The sequence below is a fragment of the Cyprinodon tularosa genome, unplaced genomic scaffold (genome assembly GCF_016077235.1).
Source record: "Cyprinodon tularosa strain WSP-4 unplaced genomic scaffold, ASM1607723v1 ctg821, whole genome shotgun sequence".
NCBI classification, from domain to species: domain Eukaryota; kingdom Metazoa; phylum Chordata; class Actinopteri; order Cyprinodontiformes; family Cyprinodontidae; genus Cyprinodon; species Cyprinodon tularosa.
In genome coordinates this window covers 22842-45682 of record NW_024039587.1, presented here as the reverse complement: position 1 = coordinate 45682, position 22841 = coordinate 22842, and positions in this window count along the sequence as shown.

Below are 22841 nucleotides of genomic sequence, written 5' to 3'. Positions count from 1 at the left end.
TAAATTATAGCCCATCAAATTCCATTGTTGCTTGGATCAGACTGATTGAAATCTCCCCGAGAGATGACCTGGTTGTAGAAACAGACTGGTTGTGAACTGGACCGAGTCAATACCTGAAGCTGCCTCCCCTTTCCCATCCAGGATCTTCAAAATCGAATGTCGTTAAGTTCAAGTTTTAATGTGTTTTTATTGAACTTTTGAACTTCTATGCATATGGTTCATTTAAAAGGGTTCCAAACTGAGCCCTGGTTTCATGGTCTGAATGATTGTGGTGTGAATGGCTGTGAGTGAGTTTGTGTTTCTTTCATCTTGACTTCCTAGTTTCCTTTGTTCGGAGTTTGGTGTATTAGAGGAAACAGAGGCATTGTAAGTCCTTTCAAATCTTGTGAGTCTTAAAAACCTATTTGGTGTATTTATGGGCTGCGTCCTCGAAAGGCCAGACTCTGTTTTCTCATGAGTGTAGTCTTTGTTCACTTTGCAATAAAAAAAAGAAAGAAAATTAAAAAGAAACAGTTTTTTTCAAAGTTCAGTATTCATTCTTTTCCTGCTTTGGTGTCAACTGTCACGGTTGCTAAGCAACAGACTAGTGAAAGCTGCTGAAGGCTAGACCTGTTTGAATTCACAGCCAAAATTCTTCCGGTCTTATTTTGACGGACTTTGAAGGACCCGATCCAAGTAGACAGCGTCCTTGGAAGACGCAGTCTATGAATTGGAACATACCCATTGTCTTGAGATCTGCAGTCCAGCCCTCCTCTGTGTCAAAGGGTAGGAGCAGCCATTTTATGAGTCTCATAACCTAAGTTATGCCCACATTTGTAGTCCAACCCTCCCATTTGGTCACATGATAGCAGCCACCATTTTGTGAGATTCACAACCTCCATTGTTTTTCCAGCCTTGCTGCTCCACCTCCTTTGACTGCATGGTAGGGGTCTACTATTTTGTTTTATGACTCTTTGCTGTAGCATTAACATTAACCATTGTAAGCTGAAGGAATTCACACAGTTTTTAACTGCAACTATTATTGTTTCCTTATATCCGCTGATATTTTTGAACAGACTTTATTGAATGTATTGACATTTGGTCTACCTTGGAAACTCCTGAGAGGCCGTTTAAACAGACTCTTAGACCCCTTTCCCCCCTCTTTCCAAATTATTGATTTAATCTACTTCATGTTTATTTTCTAGTAGTGTGAAGTGTTTGCATAGATGTTAGATTTCCTTGAAGTAAAGACATCATTATTTTAACCTGTAGTATTTTCTGTCCATGTGCAGCGAGTGGTTTATCACTCAGGCCAGACTCACCTTCCTTTTGGTGACATTTAAATATTCTACTATTTACTATTTTTTGGAGGGATTGGTAATTAATAACTCTGCTAATAGCCCTAGCCTAATTTACTAAATTGGTGGAGATAACTGAATTTTAAACAGCAGGTCCAGAAGCCTACCTGGAATGTGAGAGGCCAAGAATCCTGGTAAATATACAGATTACATGTTATAATTATTCAGCTAATAACATTCAATTGGTTTTATCCTTGATTTTGAATGACTAATTAATTAACTACAACTTCCACTTCTTGTTAATCATATATTCATAATGTACAGGTAAAATATCACAACATATATAAAGGAATCCTTGCACCAACATTTTTTGAAAAAACATCGAGAAAATATAGTCAAAGTCACTCAACGAAAAAAATTTAAATATGCTGGAATAATTGATGAATGAATGTATTTAAAGTAGTAATTAAACTGGTACCTTTTGTATAAAAAATTTTAACAGACACCATTCCAATTGCAGACTTCAATAGCAAAGTATTGATCATCAAGGCAAGCTCTGTGGAGCCTTGCTGCAGCCCTAGAGAGGTTAGTTTAACCTCTTAAAACCCACCGGGTCAGTTCAAACATGACTTTGAATCATGTTTGGACAAGGCTTGTTTTTTTGGTCCACCTATAAAGCCTCAAACGCAACACTATTTCTGACATTTTGAATTGAAAAAGCTTCTTTAATGAGAAGAGAAATGTCTTCAAACTTTTTTTTTTTCAAATATTTGTAGCCTTGGAGTTAAGCTAGATGTACTAAACAAAGTTGCCATTAAAATCCAGGTTAAACATTAACAGCCTGTGACCTTTTAACACAATGACACTTTGTAGATTCCCTACTATGTTTCAATCAGGTCATTTTCATCATCTCCAGAAGATGCCCACACCCGATGCAGATGATGGTGCTGAAGATTGCTTTAAATAAAATTATTGAAGAGTTTGAAACAATACCTGTGTGTATTACCGAATAGGTACCGAAAATGGCACAACACACAAGAGCCATTACTATGCAATGAGTCATGGTGGCTGAGAAAGGAGAGGCAGCATCAGAAGTACATAAAACCGGTTCCGTTTTCAAGACCATTAAACTTGTACAAATATAATGACATATTGCTTGAACAGTTTAACTTGAATCTCATTAACATCTAATTGATATGAAATGCTATCAGTGAAAAATATTTGAAAGAAAAGAAACAATATACACAGGCCCTACATGAAAAGTTATAAATCTTAAAATACTTTAATTATTTTTCAAGATGAAATAAAATAATATAGTACAAAGTATTTTGTAATCATAGCTAGTAGTATATCAGAGAAGTTAATAAAGTGGTGCTGAATATTTTGACACGACATAAAGATTTAAGGCAGTTTTGGCTGGATAGACTATGCTGGTGTTTTGACTTTTTGCCTCACCTGCTCCATAATAAACAAATATTAATTCACAGAAGCTTAGTGCTTCTTTCTCTTTTATCCTCTCCTTCTCTCTGCTGTGTGTTTCACTACACCACTGTGACTGACAGCCTCAGCCCCAAAGGAGGAGTAAGGAGGTGTTTGCCTTCAACCTGGGAGCTTCAGATATCCGACCCAAGCCACACAAGCTGCACTGATCAAGCAGGACCAAAACCAAGCTTATGGCCTGGCCCCTCAGCGATAGGTGATCCAAACAACTCATCCAGCCTGCCCTTAAAGATAGAAGTCACATGAACCCTCTCCTATTAGAGTATAGTTCAGACATTTCAGTATCAAGGCCAGAAATGAACAAACTGTGAAACAATAATCACAACTAGGCACTTTGAGCTGTTGAAACAATTGGCAGCACTGTTTTATCACAGTAGATATATCTATCAATGCTAAAATGCTTGGTCCCCACATTGCTTATGGGTTTATGTTTTGACATTCTACTGGACATATTTCTGTGAATAATATCTACAATTTTTCAGCTTTAATTTGAGCCAAAATTGATACAAATCAGAAAAAATTCAAGGATTTAACAACCATTTATATTAAACACACCCGAGTGAGCATGTCACTAACTTACAGCCACCAACGGGGTATTTCCTATCCAGTAACATTTCAATGGCAGTATTCTGTTTCATTGTATGATTCAACCCAACTAAGTATTTGCTTTATGAGCTCAAAGGCAAGCTGGCTCTGTTTGCATAGAGCTAACATTCTCTGGATAAAATAAAAATCAAGTAAACATTCAGAAAAACATACGTAAGAACCTGTATATTTTAAGATTTCTAACATCTGATTTTGAAAATATGCTACTAATATGATACTTAAATGTATCAGTTTTTGGTTTGGAATGCCATGTTTTATTATTCAACAATATTTGTTTAGTTTATATCAATTAGAGCTTATTATTACATTACTTTTTTTTTTCAACTAAAAATATAAGGGAAGGAGCAGGATCTGAGAAGCTCAATGTGTGTGTAACTATTGCCCATTCCTGATTTAAAGTGCCTTGAGAAGCTCTTAAAAGGTTATTGCAGTGAGTATGTAATAAAATATTTGTTTTTTAATTTATTGTTATTAATTCTCTTAGAAATGTCAGTGATTTGTGTAAAAGTTTAGTTTACAGTGGCTTTTTTTCTGTTTCAAACTGAGGTATAAAGATAAAATTCAAGGAAATGTAAAGTAAACCTAAGATGCCTTGTTTTAGACGTATTTACCAGAAGGCATATTGTATAACATGAAATTTTTATATTTTCATCTATAGCATATACGTGCTGATAAGTCCCGCCATTCAATTTTCTCCTTAAACCATCTAAATGTCCTTAAAAGTCCCCAGAAGGTCAGAGAATGGATTAAAAAAAGGTAAGAAAATACCTAAAGCAATCGAGCCATCAGATAAGCTGCACCTTGGAATGCGCCGAACCTATCAATGTAATGGTGTTTGATTCTGAAAAATGGATGCCCCCGAACAATCGTCCATTGTGGAGCCACACTTTTATACACATAAACCCTCTCCTCTGCCCTTACCCCGTCAAGGCTTTCATCTAATGGTTGAAATGGTGCTCTTCTGCTCGGCTTTTCAGGAAAGCCATTCAGAAAGTGCCAAAAGGGATCTTGCTGCGGTGCCGGTGATTGGTCATGTCGTGCCATGCCCGCTGGGTGTGTCACCGAGTTAGCTGTCGAGGGTGTGAGTGTGCATGCACTAGAATACAAAACAGCCGTTTATACTGAGGCTCTGAGGGAAACCTTCTTCAGCTCCAGGAATATTCTGCATGTTAGATTAATTAGATTTATATTTAACAGGGAAAAACTCAACAAAATGGTAACTGAACAAGAAATAAGGGGAAGTATCTGATAGTCTAGATATATATATATATATATATATATATATATATATATATATATATATTAGTGCTGTCAATCGATAAAATTTTTTAATCGCGATTAATCGCATCAATGCCTGAGTTAACTCGCGATTAATCGCATTTTAATCGCACATTTTTTTCCTGATTGAAAATCATTTAAATACTCTCGATGACATACAAAAAAATACATACAGGCTAGGTTTGTGCCAATGTTCTTTTTTTAAAATGAAAACAGGTCACAGATACTGATTTATGCCATAGAAACATATGGCAAGAAGATGGGGAGGCATGTAGCAAAAAATAACAAATATGTAGGCAAAAAAAAGGCCCTGAAAACAGGCTGATGTAAAAGACAGTCTTTACAGTTAATACAGTCTTTTGAACAAAGACAAGCATTTTACCCTACTGCTATAAAATTTAGTAGAATTAACATTAGATGTTAATTAACCAAGGTAATAATGAACAATTTTCAATCAATACATCAAAATCAATAGACCGACATCACTAGATGAAGGTAGTCTATGCTCTCTAGAAAGTTACTTTTCAGCCTCTTAACAAAAATGAGAACACACACACACCCACTCACCCACACACAGACACACCCACCCACACACACACACACGCGATACCGACCTGTTGCGTACACAGACGGCAAGAGTGCTGCTACGAGATTCCATTTCACCTCAGTAATCAGTTTTCTCAGCGTATTTCAGGTTGCTACTACACTCAACTTGTTTGTTGGTGGTGGGGCTTAAAGAAAAGGCACTAGCGTCACCCAGTGTATGAGCGTCTTTTTCCCTTGAGGAGCTCCGCTCTAGAAGCCTATGAGAAATGCATAGACTGGGGGAAAATAGCCCCGCCTTCCCGCAGGCTGCAGCGGGATGTACTTGGAAAAATTGTACCATAAAACCACATAGCGTTAATCTCACGTTAAAAAAATTATCGCCGTTAAAATGGCCTCGCGTTAACGCGTTAATAACGCGATAATTTTGACAGCACTAATATATATATATATATATATATACACTATATTGCCAAAAGTATTTGCTCACCCATCCAAATTATTGGAATCAGGTGTTCCAATCACTTCCATGGCCACAGGTGTATAAATTCAAGCACCTAGGCATGCAGACTGTTTTTACAAACATTTGTGAAAGAATGGGTCGCTCTCAGGAGCTCAGTGAATTCCAGCGTGGAACTGTGATAGGATGCCACCTGTGCAACAAATCCAGTCGTGAAATTTCCTCGCTCCTAAATATTCCACAGTCAACTGTCAGCTGTATTATAAGAAAATGGAAGTGTTTGGGAACGACAGCAACTCAGCCACGAAGTGGTAGGCCACGTAAACTGACGGAGCGGGGTCAGCGGATGCTGACGCGCATAGTGCGAAGAGGTCGCCAACTTTCTGCAGAGTCAATCACTACAGACCTCCAAACTTCATGTGGCCTTCAGATTAGCTCAAGAACAGTGCGCAGAGAGCTTCATGGAATGGGTTTCCATGGTCGAGCAGCTGCATCCAAGCCATACATCACCAAGTGCAATGCAAAGCGTCGGATGCGGTGGTGTAAAGCACGCCGCCACTGGACTCTAGAGCAGTGGAGACGCGTTCTCTGGAGTGACGAATCGCGCTTCTCCATCTGGCAATCTGATGGACGGGTCTGGGTTTGGCGGTTGCCAGGAGAACGGTACTTGTCTGACTGCATTGTGCCAAGTGTAAAGTTTGGTGGAGGGGGGATTATGGTGTGGGGTTGTTTTTCAGGAGCTGGGCTTGGCCCCTTAGTTCCAGTGAAAGGAACTCTGAATGCTTCAGCATACCAAGACATTTTGGACAATTCCATGCTCCCAACTTTGTGGGAACAGTTTGGAGCTGGCCCCTTCCTCTTCCAACATGACTGTGCACCAGTGCACAAAGCAAGGTCCATAAAGACATGGATGACAGAGTCTGGTGTGGATGAACTTGACTGGCCTGCACAGAGTCCTGACCTCAACCCGATAGAACACCTTTGGGATGAATTAGAGCGGAGACTGAGAGCCAGGCCTTCTCGTCCAACATCAGTGTGCGACCTCACAAATGCGCTTCTGGAAGAATGGTCAAAAATTCCCATAAACACACTCCTAAACCTTGTGGACAGCCTTCCCAGAAGAGTTGAAGCTGTTCTAGCTGCAAAGGGTGGACCGACGTCATATTGAACCCTATGGATTAGGAACGGGATGTCACTTAAGCTCATATGTGAGTCAAGGCAGGTGAGCAAATACTTTTGGCAATATAGTGTATATGAAGACTTCTCGCTGTGAAATATATGAAAAGTATAATTTTTTAAATATTGTGTAGGCCTACTTTGTTAACTTGACATGCTTTTGAGTCCTTATAGTTTTCTTGGATCACTCCAGTTGCCTAGTAACCAGAGGTCAAGAAATGTGCCACATAACCCAGTGTGAAACAGCAAATTCATGGCTTAGCATTTGCATTTTCTATTGATTAAAGCAATGGAACTTGCTTGGCTTTTGTAACTCAAGACCTTATCTTTCAGCATGATAAACTATATAACTGCACCTTTCACACTTATGCCAGCCCTTGTGAGAATGAGTAAAAAAGCGTAGTAATGCAGCTTTTGTTGCTGTATTATATTCTTTAACTAAAAAGATTTCAAATCTATTTAGTGTTACAACCCATCGATCTTAATAACACAGAACCCCTTTCCTCTCTTTATTGGACAGGAAAGTATAATACAGGGAGATCAACTTTGGAACTTTCTTTCAGAAAACCTTTCAGCAAATCGTAATAATAAACTAAACATTGTTGGAAGTTTTAGGTTCAATAAGACAACCGTTTGGGAATTGGTGCTATATGACTAAATCAAACTGAATTGTTTACTTTTGTGATAATGGTAATGTTCTGGTAATGTTCTAAGCAACATAGATGGCATTAAATGATTTTTATGAAAAGGTTGTAACTCAAAAATTGACTTTCTGCAGTTATTCAAAAGTAGCATTGGAGATTTTATTATTTGCATTATCCTCCTCCTTACTTTAAGCTTTTGCAAGATAAATTTGGGTCTATGACAAGCTATATCTGTCACAGGTCCAGTTATTTTACATATAAAGTTATTATTCTGACTGCAGATAAAAGCAGGTTTATCAAAGAATGCATTTTATTGTAGCCATTTCTCGTCATTTTAGAATTCACTAATCAGCTGTACTTGAAAGGCTTGTTCACCTATTTTTAACCTTATAATACCTTGTTAGCCTTTCTGGTAATCATCATTTTTCATATTCCTATTCATATTCTATTCCTATTCATATTCTACTAAAATAATCTTTTACAGACTGATAAACTTAAAAAATATAAACTACATTTTAAATAATATATAGTATTCTAGAAAAAAACTCTGACCTAATAATAGTTATAAGGAAAGTTGGGTTGTGTGTTGCAAAATATCTTAAATATACTTTTGTAGAATGGAATCCTTTTACAAGAAACAATATAGATCTATTATAATTATATTTGTGTTTATTTAATAAGTGACAAAATAAAACAATAATCATCTCTTTGAACAGAATATTCATGGCTAGTAGCAAATATGTCGATTTAAGTACAAATTGCAGAACAAGAATCTCTCCTGCATGGGGAACAGCTGTAATAAACTGAAATAAATATATATTTTTTTATAAACTTTACTTAATTGTAGTTCTGTTTGGCTTAAAACATCTCATATTATGTAAAGACAGTATCAGAGGCATAATACATCTAATCAATAAAATTATAATAAGAAACATGATCTGGTGTTCAACAGCCCCCATGGAGGCCACTCAGAGATGCTTCATTAGTCAGCTTGTGTGATGTGTCAAAATGAAAGATGACATCAATAAATTACTACTCAATTATTTGGAGATATTAGCACCACTGTCATAAACAAACTTTGTCTGAAGTGAAGTACTTTTAGTGTGACGCATTCTGAAATCTAATCCCTGCAAAAGTTGGAGGCACTTTTTAATCTTCTAAAGTTTCTATTTCATTCCCTTTTATACATGTCATAAAAGCACATTTTTTGTATTTGTGAAGCTTAAGAGAAACCTTATAAGGCAATACTTACATGTGTTATTTTTAAATGTTCCACAGTGAGAGAGATCAATATTCAAAGCATACTGGCGAATTGAAACCAAAGGGAATCAGTCAATGTTAAAACATGTAACGAGGGTGTGCAGCTGGCACAGCGGTTAGCGCCCACGACCCATTTACGGAGGCCTTAGGGCTGATTTATACTTTGAAACTAGGTCGTCTGCGTAGATGTCGTGGTGAACGCAGAGACGTCTCTGCCCCCTCAGCAGACACTCTGCAGACAGGAGGACTCTGATTGGTCAAATCTACATCCACTCTACACTATGCGCATCTCCTGTTTGGTACCTTACCGGCTTGTTTTGTTTGTATGACCGCCATTGTGGAAAACAACTCATGAAGTTGGACCAGCAAGAAGAGCGAGGTGCGAGAGAACGCTGGGACCCTTTTTTCACCTGGATCCCCGCTCTTTTTCACCCTCATGTCCCTCCGTTGTCGCACAAACTTGCCCCATTTCCTCACGGCCTCGGCCGTACTTATACCCACAGCTAGTTTGTGATCTTCCCCCTTTGCGTTGTGGCATGGAATAACCATGGCACAGAGCACGCTTCAATGTTGAGTATAAATCAAAAATGTCTGCATCACACCTGTGAAATGCTCACTGCGACACACTGCTGCGGGAGTATAACCAGCCCTTTAGTCCTCAACACGGCCGACCCGGGTTCGAATCCGACCTGTGGTCCTTTGCTGCATCTCTCTCCCCCACTAGTGCCAAAAAACTCAAAAAAAAAAAGATGTAAGATGTGTTTGTTTTCAGAGGCTGCATCCACCAAGGACCCGGTCTATCTGGACTGGATCCTTCAAGGTCTGTAAGGAGACCGGAAGAGTTTTGAATATGGACTCAAACAGGTTAAGCCTACTTCGACTTTCACCGCCTGTATGCTCTGTTGCCTAGCATCCGTTACAGTTAACACAAAGCAGGCAAAGAATGGATATCGGACTTTTCACTACTGTTGTGGGTGCTCATAAAATTTTCAAGGAGCTTCAGCAGCAGTACCAAACCATTTGCACAAACTAAAACCTTTAAATAAACCAAATATAACCCACCTAATATCTGACTCAAAACATAAAATATATATATAATTTAATTAATTTTCCATTTACATAGTTGCATTATATTAAACTGCCTTTCCAATATTCACCACTGTTTGGTGCCATTTACCTTTTTCCTCTGAGCACGGAGCAGCCAGCTTGCTTGGACTTACAATGAATCATGGGATACCCAAGGCTACGTACAGTAGGATATACACCAGACTTGTCCTTCAAAACGGGCAAAGGGAAGGCTGCATGTATCGGCCACATAACGAGGAGTCTTTCAATCTGTACAGGCCTTGGCACCGTGCTATGACGTAACCAGCTGACGAATCTGGCCTTTGGAGAATGCAAACCCTGAATTCGAACTTAGCAATAATGTCCTTTTCCTCTGACTGGCATAAACTCAATACGATCTAAATGTTATGCTAGTTCTGCATCCGTTAAATACTTAGGCTAAAGACTTAAAACTTCAAAAAAGGACATTTATAGATGCCAAGTGACCTTAACATACATATTTTATGAATGGGAAGAAGTGAAACCAAATTACAAAAATTGGTTGCATAAAAGGCGTGGTTGTGTGCAGGGGTGCTGTGGTTAAGACTTCTTATCCCCTTTGTGGGGATTAAACTTCTTTGTCAGTCTCCTGTTAACCTTGATCCCTTCTGCTGTTATGTGTGTGTTAGATAAATTGTTGATGTTTGTGCTCCCAAAGCCTGCAGCCTTGAGGGTGACGGTTAAAGCAAGTGCCTCTACCTATCAGTCTGTGTCAAAGCGCTCTCTTGCATAATACAACTAGCTGCTGTTTTAACATCTAAAAAAAGAAATTATCCATACACTATAGTAGAAGTTTTACCCTAAAGAATTAAATATCATGTTTATATATATATTTAAAAAAAATCTGTGTAATATGGAATATCTCCAAAAATCTCTGCTATATTCCAGTTCAGTGAATATTTGAATATCTTTTAAATTGTACTCGAAAGCAGTCTAGATTACTTGAACAAAATGTCAGTCCATATGGTTTTAAAAATTTAATTTAGCAAATGAATGAGCATGATTAATCCGTTACAATATGTCCTAACAGTACTCATAGTCATTACCTACTGAATATGCAAATAAGCTATTGTGCACCCATGGTTTGTAACTGACACCATTTTAGACCTTTAAACTATACCTAAGATGCTAATGATAGACCTGTGGTTATTCATCCACTCACACTCTTGCTTCTGTGTGTCAGTTTCATTTCATTGTTCATAAACTGTCTCAGTGCTCCCCTTTTTCCTGGGTTCCACCACACACACACATACAAGCTCCCACTGCCCTCGCTAATCAATAATGGATAGAGCCACACAGTGATGGGACTCCTCTTCTCTCACCCAACTCAGATGTGGTGTGAGAGGCCAACATCTATCAGGACTGTTACACCACTGACTCCTGCTGCTTCTGCAGCATGATTAGGAGGACTGAGTGTGTGACTGCGTGTGCGAATTTGTGAAAGGGCAGAAAGAGCGATTCGATAACAGTCTTAGCCTGGGAGCTTAACATTTCTATTCATAACCCACCTTGGACACACTCAGACACAATGTCACTTTACACCGTATTTTAAATTGAGAGTAATGCAACAGTGATTACGGTGAGAGAAATCCTTGTGTTTATCACACAGCAGGTGGTGAGCCACAACTAAGATGTCAGGTAATCCTCCAAGCACCAACTCAGCACAGAGGAAGAAGCAGAACCAAGTTAGTTACTCCACCTTTTAATTACTTCAGTTAACATTCTGTTTAAGGCCACTGGTCCTTTAAACATGTCCAATAAACCCTGTAGAAAAAAAGAGGAAGCCAACCAACTCTGGTAATGAGTTTCTTTGAAAAACAGAGAGTTACGACAGCCAACAGGGTCTCTCCATCATATAGAAATGTCAGTATTTGAATTATTTTCAAGTTAAAGGTATTGAAGAGGATTTTCACAAATGTTTCAAAAAACCGGTCCTCTCCACTTTAAAAATAATGCACATGCACCCTGTACCTGCTTCAGAGAGGGAATGTGTGCGAGAGAATACAGGAGCCCATTGCTCCATTTGTACACTCTGTTTAAAAGTTGCTGTTCTCAGGGCTCATACAATCATACTGTGCTTGCTCTAACCCCTAAATCCCTTAATCACTATATAGAGCAGGGACTACATAGTGGACTTTAGAGCAAACTCCGTTACCTTACCATTTGGAAATATGATCACTATTTTTTGCTCCCCATTGGTCACGTCACTTTGCCTTCACCGTGCGGTGCCTGGACCATCTTTTTATTAGTCACCATCTATCCATCCACTTAATATCCATCCATCCATCCATCCATCCATCCATCCATCCATCCATCCATCCATCCATCCATCCATCCATCCATCCATCCATCCATCCATCCATCCATCCATCCATCCATCCATCCATCCATCCTTCCTTCCTTCCTTCCTTCCTTCCTTCCTTCCTTCCTTCCTTCCTTCCTTCCTTCCTTCCTTCCTTCCTTCCTTCCTTCCTTCCTTCCTTCCTTCCTTCCTTCCGTTCTTTATACAGATATCCCTTTTGTTATCCATCTATTTGCTTATTTGTTTAGCCTTGGCATTGGACTAAAAAAGACAGGAAATATTTTACTGAAGACAAAAACAAAGAAAATGGAACTTTTTTGGTTTGTTAGCAGGATCAATTGAAAATGTATGAATGGTTTTTTTTTTTTCTTTTTTTTTTTTTTTTTTTTTTCTTTTTTACCAGAGGTGTACCTCATGCTGAGGAACAACACATTTAAATTCGGTAATGATCCAGATCATGCTCAACATGTAAATTTGTAAATTTGATTTAAACTGTTTCCCCGAATTGTGTTAATCACAATTTCTTGTTTAAATCAATAATTTATTCATCTCTCTTTTTATTTATCCACCTCAATTCTTTCCATGATTACTTAAATCTCATGTGGAACTTTCTTTTTTACCCTTTATCACTGGAAGTAAACAGAAAATTAACAAAGAAAATCACAGCACAACATTTTGACAATGTTTAGAAAGTCCCTATTCAGTTCAGATTTGGAAAAAAAATTTATCCATAGGGGAAAAAAAACCAAGAACAAATTTATTAAAACTTCTAATTAAAAAGCCAAAGATATGGCAAAGAAGACAATAATATTAAAAGTGCAACAGTTTATAGAAGTAATAAAGGGAAAGTAAATTCAGAGTCATGCACACAGTGGAAGTTGGATAAAAGAGGAGGTTTTTTTTTTAAAGTCTGAGGAAAGAAAAGAAGCTAAACTTTGTGAGTGTGGTTAATATCCTGTCACGAAATGTCAAAGAGACCTACATCCACAGTCTCAATTTTTGTGATGTAACTGACTCACTGTCCTGTTCCTCTGTAAAGGAGGGGTCAAAGAAAGAAGTCTGGCCAAGCCTCCTTTGAAGATAGATCTGTGATGCCACCTTCATTTTTCCTCTATTACTTAAAGTCATTCATCACAGTTCAGTTCTGACTGAAGAATTTATCTACCACCCATTGCAGGTATGCCATCCGTATGCAATTCTGTGGCTTGTGGCCCTCACTTTAACAATTTTAAAAGTTAGGGAAAAAAGATGATCTTTTTTCCGGATGATCCTGAAACATTGTTAAGTGTGATATAGTGAATATTTTTCAAGTAAGCTATATTTTTCAAACTTTTTATCTAAACCCAATTATAAAATTTAGCTAAATCAAATAAATGCAAATGAGTGATTAAAGAAGCTCCTTTTTAAGAATTTATTTGTACTGTATGTACATCATGATTTCACTGTATAACCAAAACTTTAAAAAATTAATCTGCACAGATAGAAATCCAATGCATTTTATTCTGCATAAAAAAATACATCTTTAGTTATTAGAGTTATTATTATGTAGTGTTTTTTGTACACTTACCTATGATACTATTTCCCTAGTTTAATTACTCAAAATTAAACATTGATTGGTAATAAGCTGATCGTTAAATAATAAGAAATATTTTCCAATATTTATGATCATTGACATATATAATAAACATCAATAAGCATATTGCCTTGACCACCTTGGCTTGACTTTACATACGCTAGGGTTAAGGATTAAATCATAGCTAATCAGTTTGTTTTTTATCCTTCAGTATTTCCATTTGTAATATTAAATGTTACTCATGTGCAAACTTTTAATGCAACTGTAAATTAAAATAATGAGATATGATTTATTTTGATCACATAACAATCTTAATGGAGTTTAGAAATTTGTATGATGTTGAAATTCCTTAGATTATCAGGTTTAAAAAAAAAGTATGAACATTTGCGAATAAAAATAATTACTAAATGTGCATACCAAAGTATAAGCTATGGTGCTGGTAGTCTGGAACATTCTGAACACCTAAAAGTAACTTTGCTGCTCCCATTAGGTAGAAGGGGACAAAAAACTACTAATGTTTACAGTACCTCTGTGTTTGTTGAGGAAAAAAAATACATACATATACAGATTATTTGCAAATATATACAGTAGTATACAGTTGCAGCCATTCAAAATCGCCTTTTCCAGTCAAACGCCAGCCGATTGGCAGCCTACTCCCCTGTGATCCCAGCAAATCCCCTAGAAATTCCAGCCACTGGCCCTCTCCACGGCGTGCATTTTTTTTACTCTGACTCTACCCTTTCACTGAATTACAGGGTCTGACCAGGAGATGACGACTACTGTTTAGGTCTTTATGTCCACAAATCATGACAAAATATTTTAGTGCAAAGATTGCTGTTTTAAAAGGAATTGTAAAGGACCAGGCAAGGGCCCATCAAGGAAAGTGGGGAAATTTTGAATGGCAATTACTGTAGTACGGTATATGACTCTTGGTGGTTTTAAAAATCCATTTCACCAAGTACTTAAGATGCTGAATTTAAAAGACAATATGATCAATAGATCTTTATGTATGTTACAAGTTAATCAAATCTGATGTAATTTAATTGTATTGTATTACATTTATTTTTAAACAACAAATAGGCAATATGTTTGACAATGTTTTAACAGATGTGCTCAGCAAATGGTGTTATCAAATGCAAATTTAAAAAACACCGCTATAGTTAAGGTAGATTTTTTAAGTAAAAGTAACAAGCTTTCACAGTTTCAGTTAGCTACTAGCTTTATACTGAATAAATACAGTATAAAAATTTCCCAAATTTCCTTGAAGGGCCCTTGGCTGGTCCCCTACGATTCCTTTTTAAACATCAATCTTTGCACTAAAATATTCTTTCAGACATGATTTGTGGACATTAAGATCTAAGGATCTTCCCCTGGTCAGACCCTGTAAATCATTGAAAGGGTGGAGTAAAAAAAAATACATGCACAGGAGAAGGGGGGGGGGGGGGGGGGGGGTCACTCCAGTGGCTGGATGTTGGCTTCCATTTGGCTGACGTTTGATGAGGAAGGGCCATTGTGAATGGCAGCTACTGTAACAGAAGCAATGGTGGTGGAGTTTTCTCAAGGGAGGGCTATAAATTCCATATAGACATAAACCAAAAAACAATCAAACTTATGCTAAGTTATCATACCAGTATATTCATATGAATGCAACAACTAAAAACATTATAAAAACACTTTATAAAAACAAAAACATTATTTCATGTACAGGTCTACTTTTTGTACATAAATCTCATCTTTCTGAGGGTTTGTGAAGGCAAATCAGTGTTTTGCATGATCCAATATTGTGTCACAAACCTTAAAAAATAATGTGCCAGTTTATTAGTGCAAAAGCTATTAGTCACCTTAAGGTTTTTTAATTTCTAAAAAAACTAGTTATTTTATGAAAATGTGTTTAATTAAGACCAATTATGTAAATTAACAAACTTCTAAAAAAAAATTAACTGTATTGTATTATTTTCCAAGTGAATTACAGATGTTCATGCTTCTTTATCTTTTCTAACAAGTTATTTTAAATCAGTCCTACCTGTCTTTATCCATGCTGGGTCAGATCCTGACATTTGAAAAAGGAGGCAGGGAAAGCAGAATAAAGCGTTAGCCTCACTGCATGCATTTAGCCAAGCCTTTTACCTAACCCAGCTCCTGGAAAAAGAGTGTACCATCTCCCTCCATCTTTGGACTTCTGATTAATTTTAATGTTCAACTGATCAAGTCCAAATGCTTTCACCTCCAGCTTCTCTTGATAAGTTGGCTTTAAGGAACTTCATTTCCACGACTCGACCTCTCAATGAGCTGCACTACAACTGTGACTCCTGCGCCCAGGGCTCTCCTGTCCTTTTGCATTGCAGAGGAGCTACTGCCCATGTACAACTTTTAACCAGAGAGGAAATACGTCACCAATCCGCAGATGAACGAAACAGCTTTACTCATCATTAAAGATTAAATATTTATCTTGCAGATCTAACAAATATATAAATATATTTAGAAATATTTTCATTTTATAATGTAATGTTTTTATTTGTCTTATATGTCTTAATCAAGGTCATTGGGTGGATGGGGCCCTAGCGCCCTCTATTGGCCAGCCGCCACTGAACAGAAGACTTTTCCAGCTAGTAAGTTGACTGTAAGAAGTAATTACAATTTGGCTGTAATTTTACTATTAGTGTAATTAAATTACCTGTTCAGAATTTTGATCAAACACATTTCCTCTAACTGTAATTGTAAATCTATAATAGCTTTTTTAATAATTCTAGAAGAAGAGAAATGTGTAGAAGTAACTTGCAGTGCAAAGAAAAAGAGGACTAGCTGCTCCATATAAACGAAAAAATAACAACTCTGGTCCCTCCCAAACCTTTTCAGGCAACGTAATAAAACTAAAGGCAATAAAGTATTTCACAAAGTGGAGGCAGTCTAAGTCTAAATATGTATGCTTTAATACTTAAAAGTGGGAAATAGTAATTATAGTTAAAGGAGAAGTTCGGTTTTTTTACACTTTAAGCCCATTTTCTGTAGTGTCCAGGATGAAATCGAATGATCGACACCAAAAGTTTGACAATTCCCATTGAGTTCTGTAGGAATAGTCAATATTCCGCTGCCACCGGAAACGGAAATGGGGCCTGTTTACACAGTTGTAGTCTTTTTGCTTCACTCTGTGTACTCCGACGTCGAGGTGCTAACGTCTCTGTTAAACACTTTAAAAAACTCTGAAAATGGAATACGAAAGGTGGATTCTTGATTCTCGACGTCGGAGTACACAGAGTGAAGCGAAAAGACTACAACTGTGTAAACAGGCCCCATTTCCGTTTCCGGTGGCAGGGGAATATTGACTATTCCTACAGAACTCAATGGGATTTACAAAATGCTAAATAAAACAAGACAGGAACGGTTTTTCTTCACGAAACTTTTTTTGGAACGTCATTGAACAGCGCTGACGACACGGTGAGTAGCATATTTAAAAAAAAGAACGTTTAAGGTTGTTTTAAGGACATTATCGGACATGCTCTATGGAAGCCATTCTAAAGCAGCCAGGGGGTGATTCTAAATGAGCCAAAAAGCAGAGACAGGAGCAATTGTCAAACTTTTGGTGTCGATCATTCGATTTCATCCTGGACACTACAGAAAATGGGCTTAAAGTGTAAAAAACCGAACTTCTCCTTTAAGGTTAGTTGAAATTTTGCCCCTGTTCATTTCATAATTTTGTAGTTGAAATTGTACCAGACTTTTTACAGATACGAAAAGGAGCAGTGCTCCATGGGAAAAGTCTTGCATTCATGCATTGATTCATACTGAGCTCTGGGATCTCTCATAGTACTTTGTTAAAAACAAAGGGAAAAATTTAAATTGTCAATTATGTGATATGAGTAATGATTGTTAGTTACCATCATTAGGTTACACATAGTGTTTTGGTTTGGCCAGTGCTTATAATCAATCATAGATCTGAGATAGCAGTCCCCAATGGGTATCAGGACCACAAGTAACTAAAGCCCTGCTGTCAACAGGTATAATAAGTACCACATAAAACTCAAGACTTTAAGACTATTTCCTTGAATACTAAACAGAGATGGCAAAAGTACTCACTTTCCGTACTTCAGTAAAAGTACAGATTCTTGTGTTAAAAAATACTCTGGTAAAAGTGGAAGTACTGATTAAACTTCTTTACTCAAGTAAAAGTAACAAAGTACAGGCTTGTAAATTTACTTAAAGTATAAAAGTAAAAGTAGAAACCACTTTTTTCATGCCGTTGCCTACATTTTAAATGGATGTCTGCCAATAGGACTAGATCTCCATTGTGTTCATTTTCAATCATCTCGTCGTCCATGCTACTATGCTAACGCCACCGCCACCAAGCTGCAATGATTTGCCGCCAATGAATACCGCCGAATCTGTCGATTCACCTTGTAGTGGTGCGTCAAATGCAACGTAGATTCCCATCCAATTAGATTGAATTTGGTATTGATGACGTGAAAAATAATAACGGTAACTCCATTGAAATGATTCAAAACTAAAGTAACGAGCCAATTTTTTAAAATGTAAGGAGTAGAAAGTACAGATATTTGTGTAAAAATGTAAGGAGTAGAAGTAAAAAGTTGCCATAAAAATAAGTAGTAAAGTAAAGTAAAAATATCAGAAAAATCTACTTGAGTACAGTAACGAAGTATTTGTAGTTAGTTACTTCCCATCTCTGATACTAAATAACCTCATAACCTAAACTACCAAAATAAACTAAAACTAAATATTATGATAGAAATTTACCCAATGCTAATCAGTGTTTTCTATACACTTTTGGTCATTTGCATTTTCCAGTCTTTTTTTTCACCAGCTGAGGTTTAAGTTTAAATTTTCTTACAACTGTAATGTTAATTCATATGCTTCTCAACTAGTCCTTGGAGCCCATTACCTTGTGTTTAAAACATGTACCTGTTCCAATATTTGACAGAATAAGTTCCTCAGCAGGTCATTAAGTTCAGCAGAAGCCGGTTAATGACTAATTATTTTTAAATAAGGCGCGTGGTAGCAGGGAAGTGAGCACTAGAACAGGCCAGTGGGTCCAGAGCATCAGGAATGGAAAACACTAATTTAAAAACCTTAAAGGTTGACAGTCAATCACTTATAGATATGACATTTCTGTATTATCAAGCTGTCAGAGAGACGAGAAAAGACAGTTTCAACAATTAACCAGACATGATTACAATTATGTGAAATAAATGCAATTAAACAGCTTTCTCTGGCACTGAGTGGTAGTTTTCGATTTTGCTGCAAGTGATAGCCTCAAATTATTTGTTTTAGTAAATAATAAGATGCAAAGCAACAAACAGAGTGTTATTTAATCATCTTTTCATAGGTCCAATATAAAACAAAAATATACGAGAATAACAGACTGATAATGCCTTTAAACTATTTATGAAGTATGACGAGTTGCATGAGAAAAGGGCTAAATAGCCATAAAGAGGTAAGTAGACAAAAAAAAACCTTGGAAAGTTTAAGTAATAACCAAGTGAAATTGATTGTAACAGCTAACATGCAATATGATAAGCAGTAATTGAATAAAAGTTTAAACAAAAAAAATAAGGTCAGGGTTAGGTACCAAATGAGGTACCATTGTGATTAGCATTGTGCATTAACCAGAGAGGCAGCCAAGAAGCCCATTTTAAAATCCCTTAACTATTAGCTGTATACTCTACAACTATAGCTTTCATGAAATAGAGAAACTTTTGTTCATCTTTTGGAAAAAAAAGAATTATTACCTTGTCCCCTCAACAGTAAAACAGCATAAAAGAACATGTTATGCCTATTTTAAAGCGGCATACAACTAACGGCTGTGGAAACTTCAGCAGGAACAGAAGGCTAGTCAGAGTTGACAGTGACAGTCCTGGACGAAGTTCACCTTTCAGCTAAATAATGTCACAAATACAACCAAAAATACAATGGGTCAAAGTGTCCCCATACTTTTGCTGCTGTAGGGGGCTATTGCGTCAACACAGTAAATCAGTGGATGTGAGATGGTGGAGGGTGATGGCTACAAAATCTTTAATACCAGTAGAGCAGGGTTGACATGTCGGCAGAAATTTCATGAAGTTCGACACAGGGAGTTGGTGATGAATATACAAGCGATGGTGGCTCCCTCTAATCCAACTGAGTGTGAATCAAATTGCAGAGAAGTAACAACAATATGACTGAGTATAGATAAGAAAAGCTGATAGGGACATGGCTCAAAAGACAAAAATTTGACTTTCCAAAGAGTTGACCCAGGGAAGCTGAATTCAAAAGCACGCCATACTTCTCAGAATTCATTTTTAAAGATTGTTTATGTTTTCCATTTATAAAGTATTTTACTTCCACCTCAATTATGCACCATTTGTGTGGATTTTAATAAAATACATAGCAGTTTGTGGACTTGCAGTATAACAAATATAAAAAAGTGCCTTTGCTGAACTGTTTGCAAGGCACTTTTTGAGCAAGTGAGTATAAAGCTGACCAGTGTGAAAATAATAAGAAAAATATATAAACCCATTTATTTTTGCAATTTCATTGCCTCAAAAGTGAATCAAATTCATTTTGTTGGCCTATTTTACATTTCACAATAAAATGGCTTGAATCACAATCTGCAGTTGCCCATATTGTTGAATCATTTATCTGATAAGAAGACAGACATAATAAGAAAGAACCAAGATAAGCCACAGTTGGAGGGGAAAAAGTAACATTATTTAAGATTGAAAGTCTGAGCAGAATCCCAACGCATGTTAAATTTGAGAAGGTATAGTGTATTTATAATTGGTTGGTGGGGATATTTCAGCTGGCATTTGGAGGGAAAAGGCCGTACAGACAAGACAGTGCTTGGACAAGTTTGTGAGTGTAAGACATATTTTTATAATAAATTCAGTAAAGCAAGAGGATCATCAAATCTTTAACAGTTATTTTAGTAGTTTTAGTGTCTGTGAAATTAAAGTTTTTTATCCATCTTGTATCATCAGCATATGAACCCCATCAATCTCTCATGATCAAATACATGAGATCAGGCTCTTGAATGTTGAGTAGATTTCGGGTACAGCTTCACAATGCTAAAAGACTAAATCCGAGCAAGAGTAAAACTGTTCTACTGAAAAACAACAAATTAAACTGAAAAAGGCTGTTAATCATCCAAGAAAAACGTCGAAGATCACAGCCCTCAATAGCAAAAATCTGCACACAAACTTTGATCACACGACAAATTTCAAATTGTCAGCACCTTTTGATGGGAGGGGGAAAAATCTCACTGAATTTAAATGTAAGGTGATGGTTGAGCTGCAAAAGCATGGCCTCTCACAACATGCTGATGTTGATCTGACTGCTGATGTTGGATTTCACAAACATTTCTTTTCAATTTCTTAAAAGATCCTGAGGGTTATGGAACCATACAAATTCTAGTAGTAGACCCCAAAAAAATTCAACAGGGCTAAGTAACAGGATCCAAATGCCTGTAAACATACGGGACGATCCTTGAACCAAGTTGAGGCCATTATTGGTGCTGACTGCAGCCCAATAACCATCAGAAGTGATCAGATAAAATGCAGTGATATTTGAACATTAGAAGAGAACTCTTGCACACAATAAATAAAAAGGTGGAAGAAAGTTATATTCTCTAATGTGAATAGAGAATTAACCTTGATGGTTCAGGTGGCCTCCAATGTCGCTTGGTTGTACAGGAGTGTCAGCAGTAGGCCATCTGTAGGTTCTGCAGCAGGAATTCCTCATAGCTGAAGGCTTATGTGTGGTAATTACTGGTATTTTTAAACAGGATAATATTGCATCTCACAATGCCTGCCTGAAAAGGCTATTGTCCAAGAGAAAAATTTAACTCTTTTGGACCACCTTGTACATTATTCTTGATCCAAATCTGAGTAAATTTGGGGAATGAAAGCCAGAGAAGTTTCATTTATTTTTTAACAGCAACTGAACCTTACTTTAAGGAATTAGAAAGCAAATGTAACATATGTAAGGTATTTGCTCATATTGGAATACTAAGCATGTCAAGTAAACATGTACATATTTTACCGATTGACAGTATTCTGTCACCTTAACACGGGTGCATTCAGACAATGTGTAGTGTCCTAGCTACTTGTACAAGTGTATACCTGGAAGGCTGACAAATATTGAAATAAACTTGATACAGGAAAAAAGGGTGTTTAGTTTTATCAGTTTAAAAGTAAATTTAAGAAATATTGTTTGTTAGGGCTGCAACTAATGATTATTTTCCAAATTGATTTATCTGTTGATTATTTTTTTGAATAATTGATTAATAATCAGATAGCCATAAATCTTTTTAAAAAAGACCTTTCAGGAAATTAAACCAGGTGAAACTCAAACTTTTTCACTTGAGGAGTTCAGGATAGGGCATATTTGTAACGATTCAGAAAGGAGGACCCAGTATTCAGGCAAGGCAGACAGTGAGTTCACTCAAAAGGCATTCATTTAAGTCAATTGGATCTGTGGTAAAAGCTGCTTGGACGTCTGAGGTAGGAAACTCTGGAGAAGAAACACAGGTTGGTGACCCGTAAATCTAACGTAGAAAGATTATGAACATTAGTCACTGACCTGGCTTACAAGTTCAGTCCATAGACTGAGAAGGAGGTAGGATCCAGCCAATGGGATGCCAACAAGATGCTGTGGGCGCCGCCCAGAGTGTCCCAGAAGAGTCTGAAGTCAGGTCAAGCAAACAAATCATAACAGGAACCGGCAGGCTCAGAGGTCAAGGAAGGAACTCTGAAACACTTTTACCACTGGCTGGAGAGAACAAGAATAATCTAGTCCCGATGACTAGACGCAAGCAACTTAAATAGAGGCAGAAGCAGGTGGATCACATGAGCAGTGATGAGAAACCGGGCAGAGTTAGACAGGTGAATGCAAGAGTAATTAAGCCAGTCATCAGTACCAAGATCGTGACAATATTGACAATTTTTTTATCTTAAATGCAAAATGTTGACATTTTACAATCTTAGTATACATACTACACTAAGTGGGTTGCTGTATAAACAAAAGGCATGTTTTCCTCTCTATACGCCAGTTAATGATTAATCGATTACTTGATGATTTTTTTCAATAATGAGTTATTCCGATTTTTATTGAAAAAAAAATATATATGTAT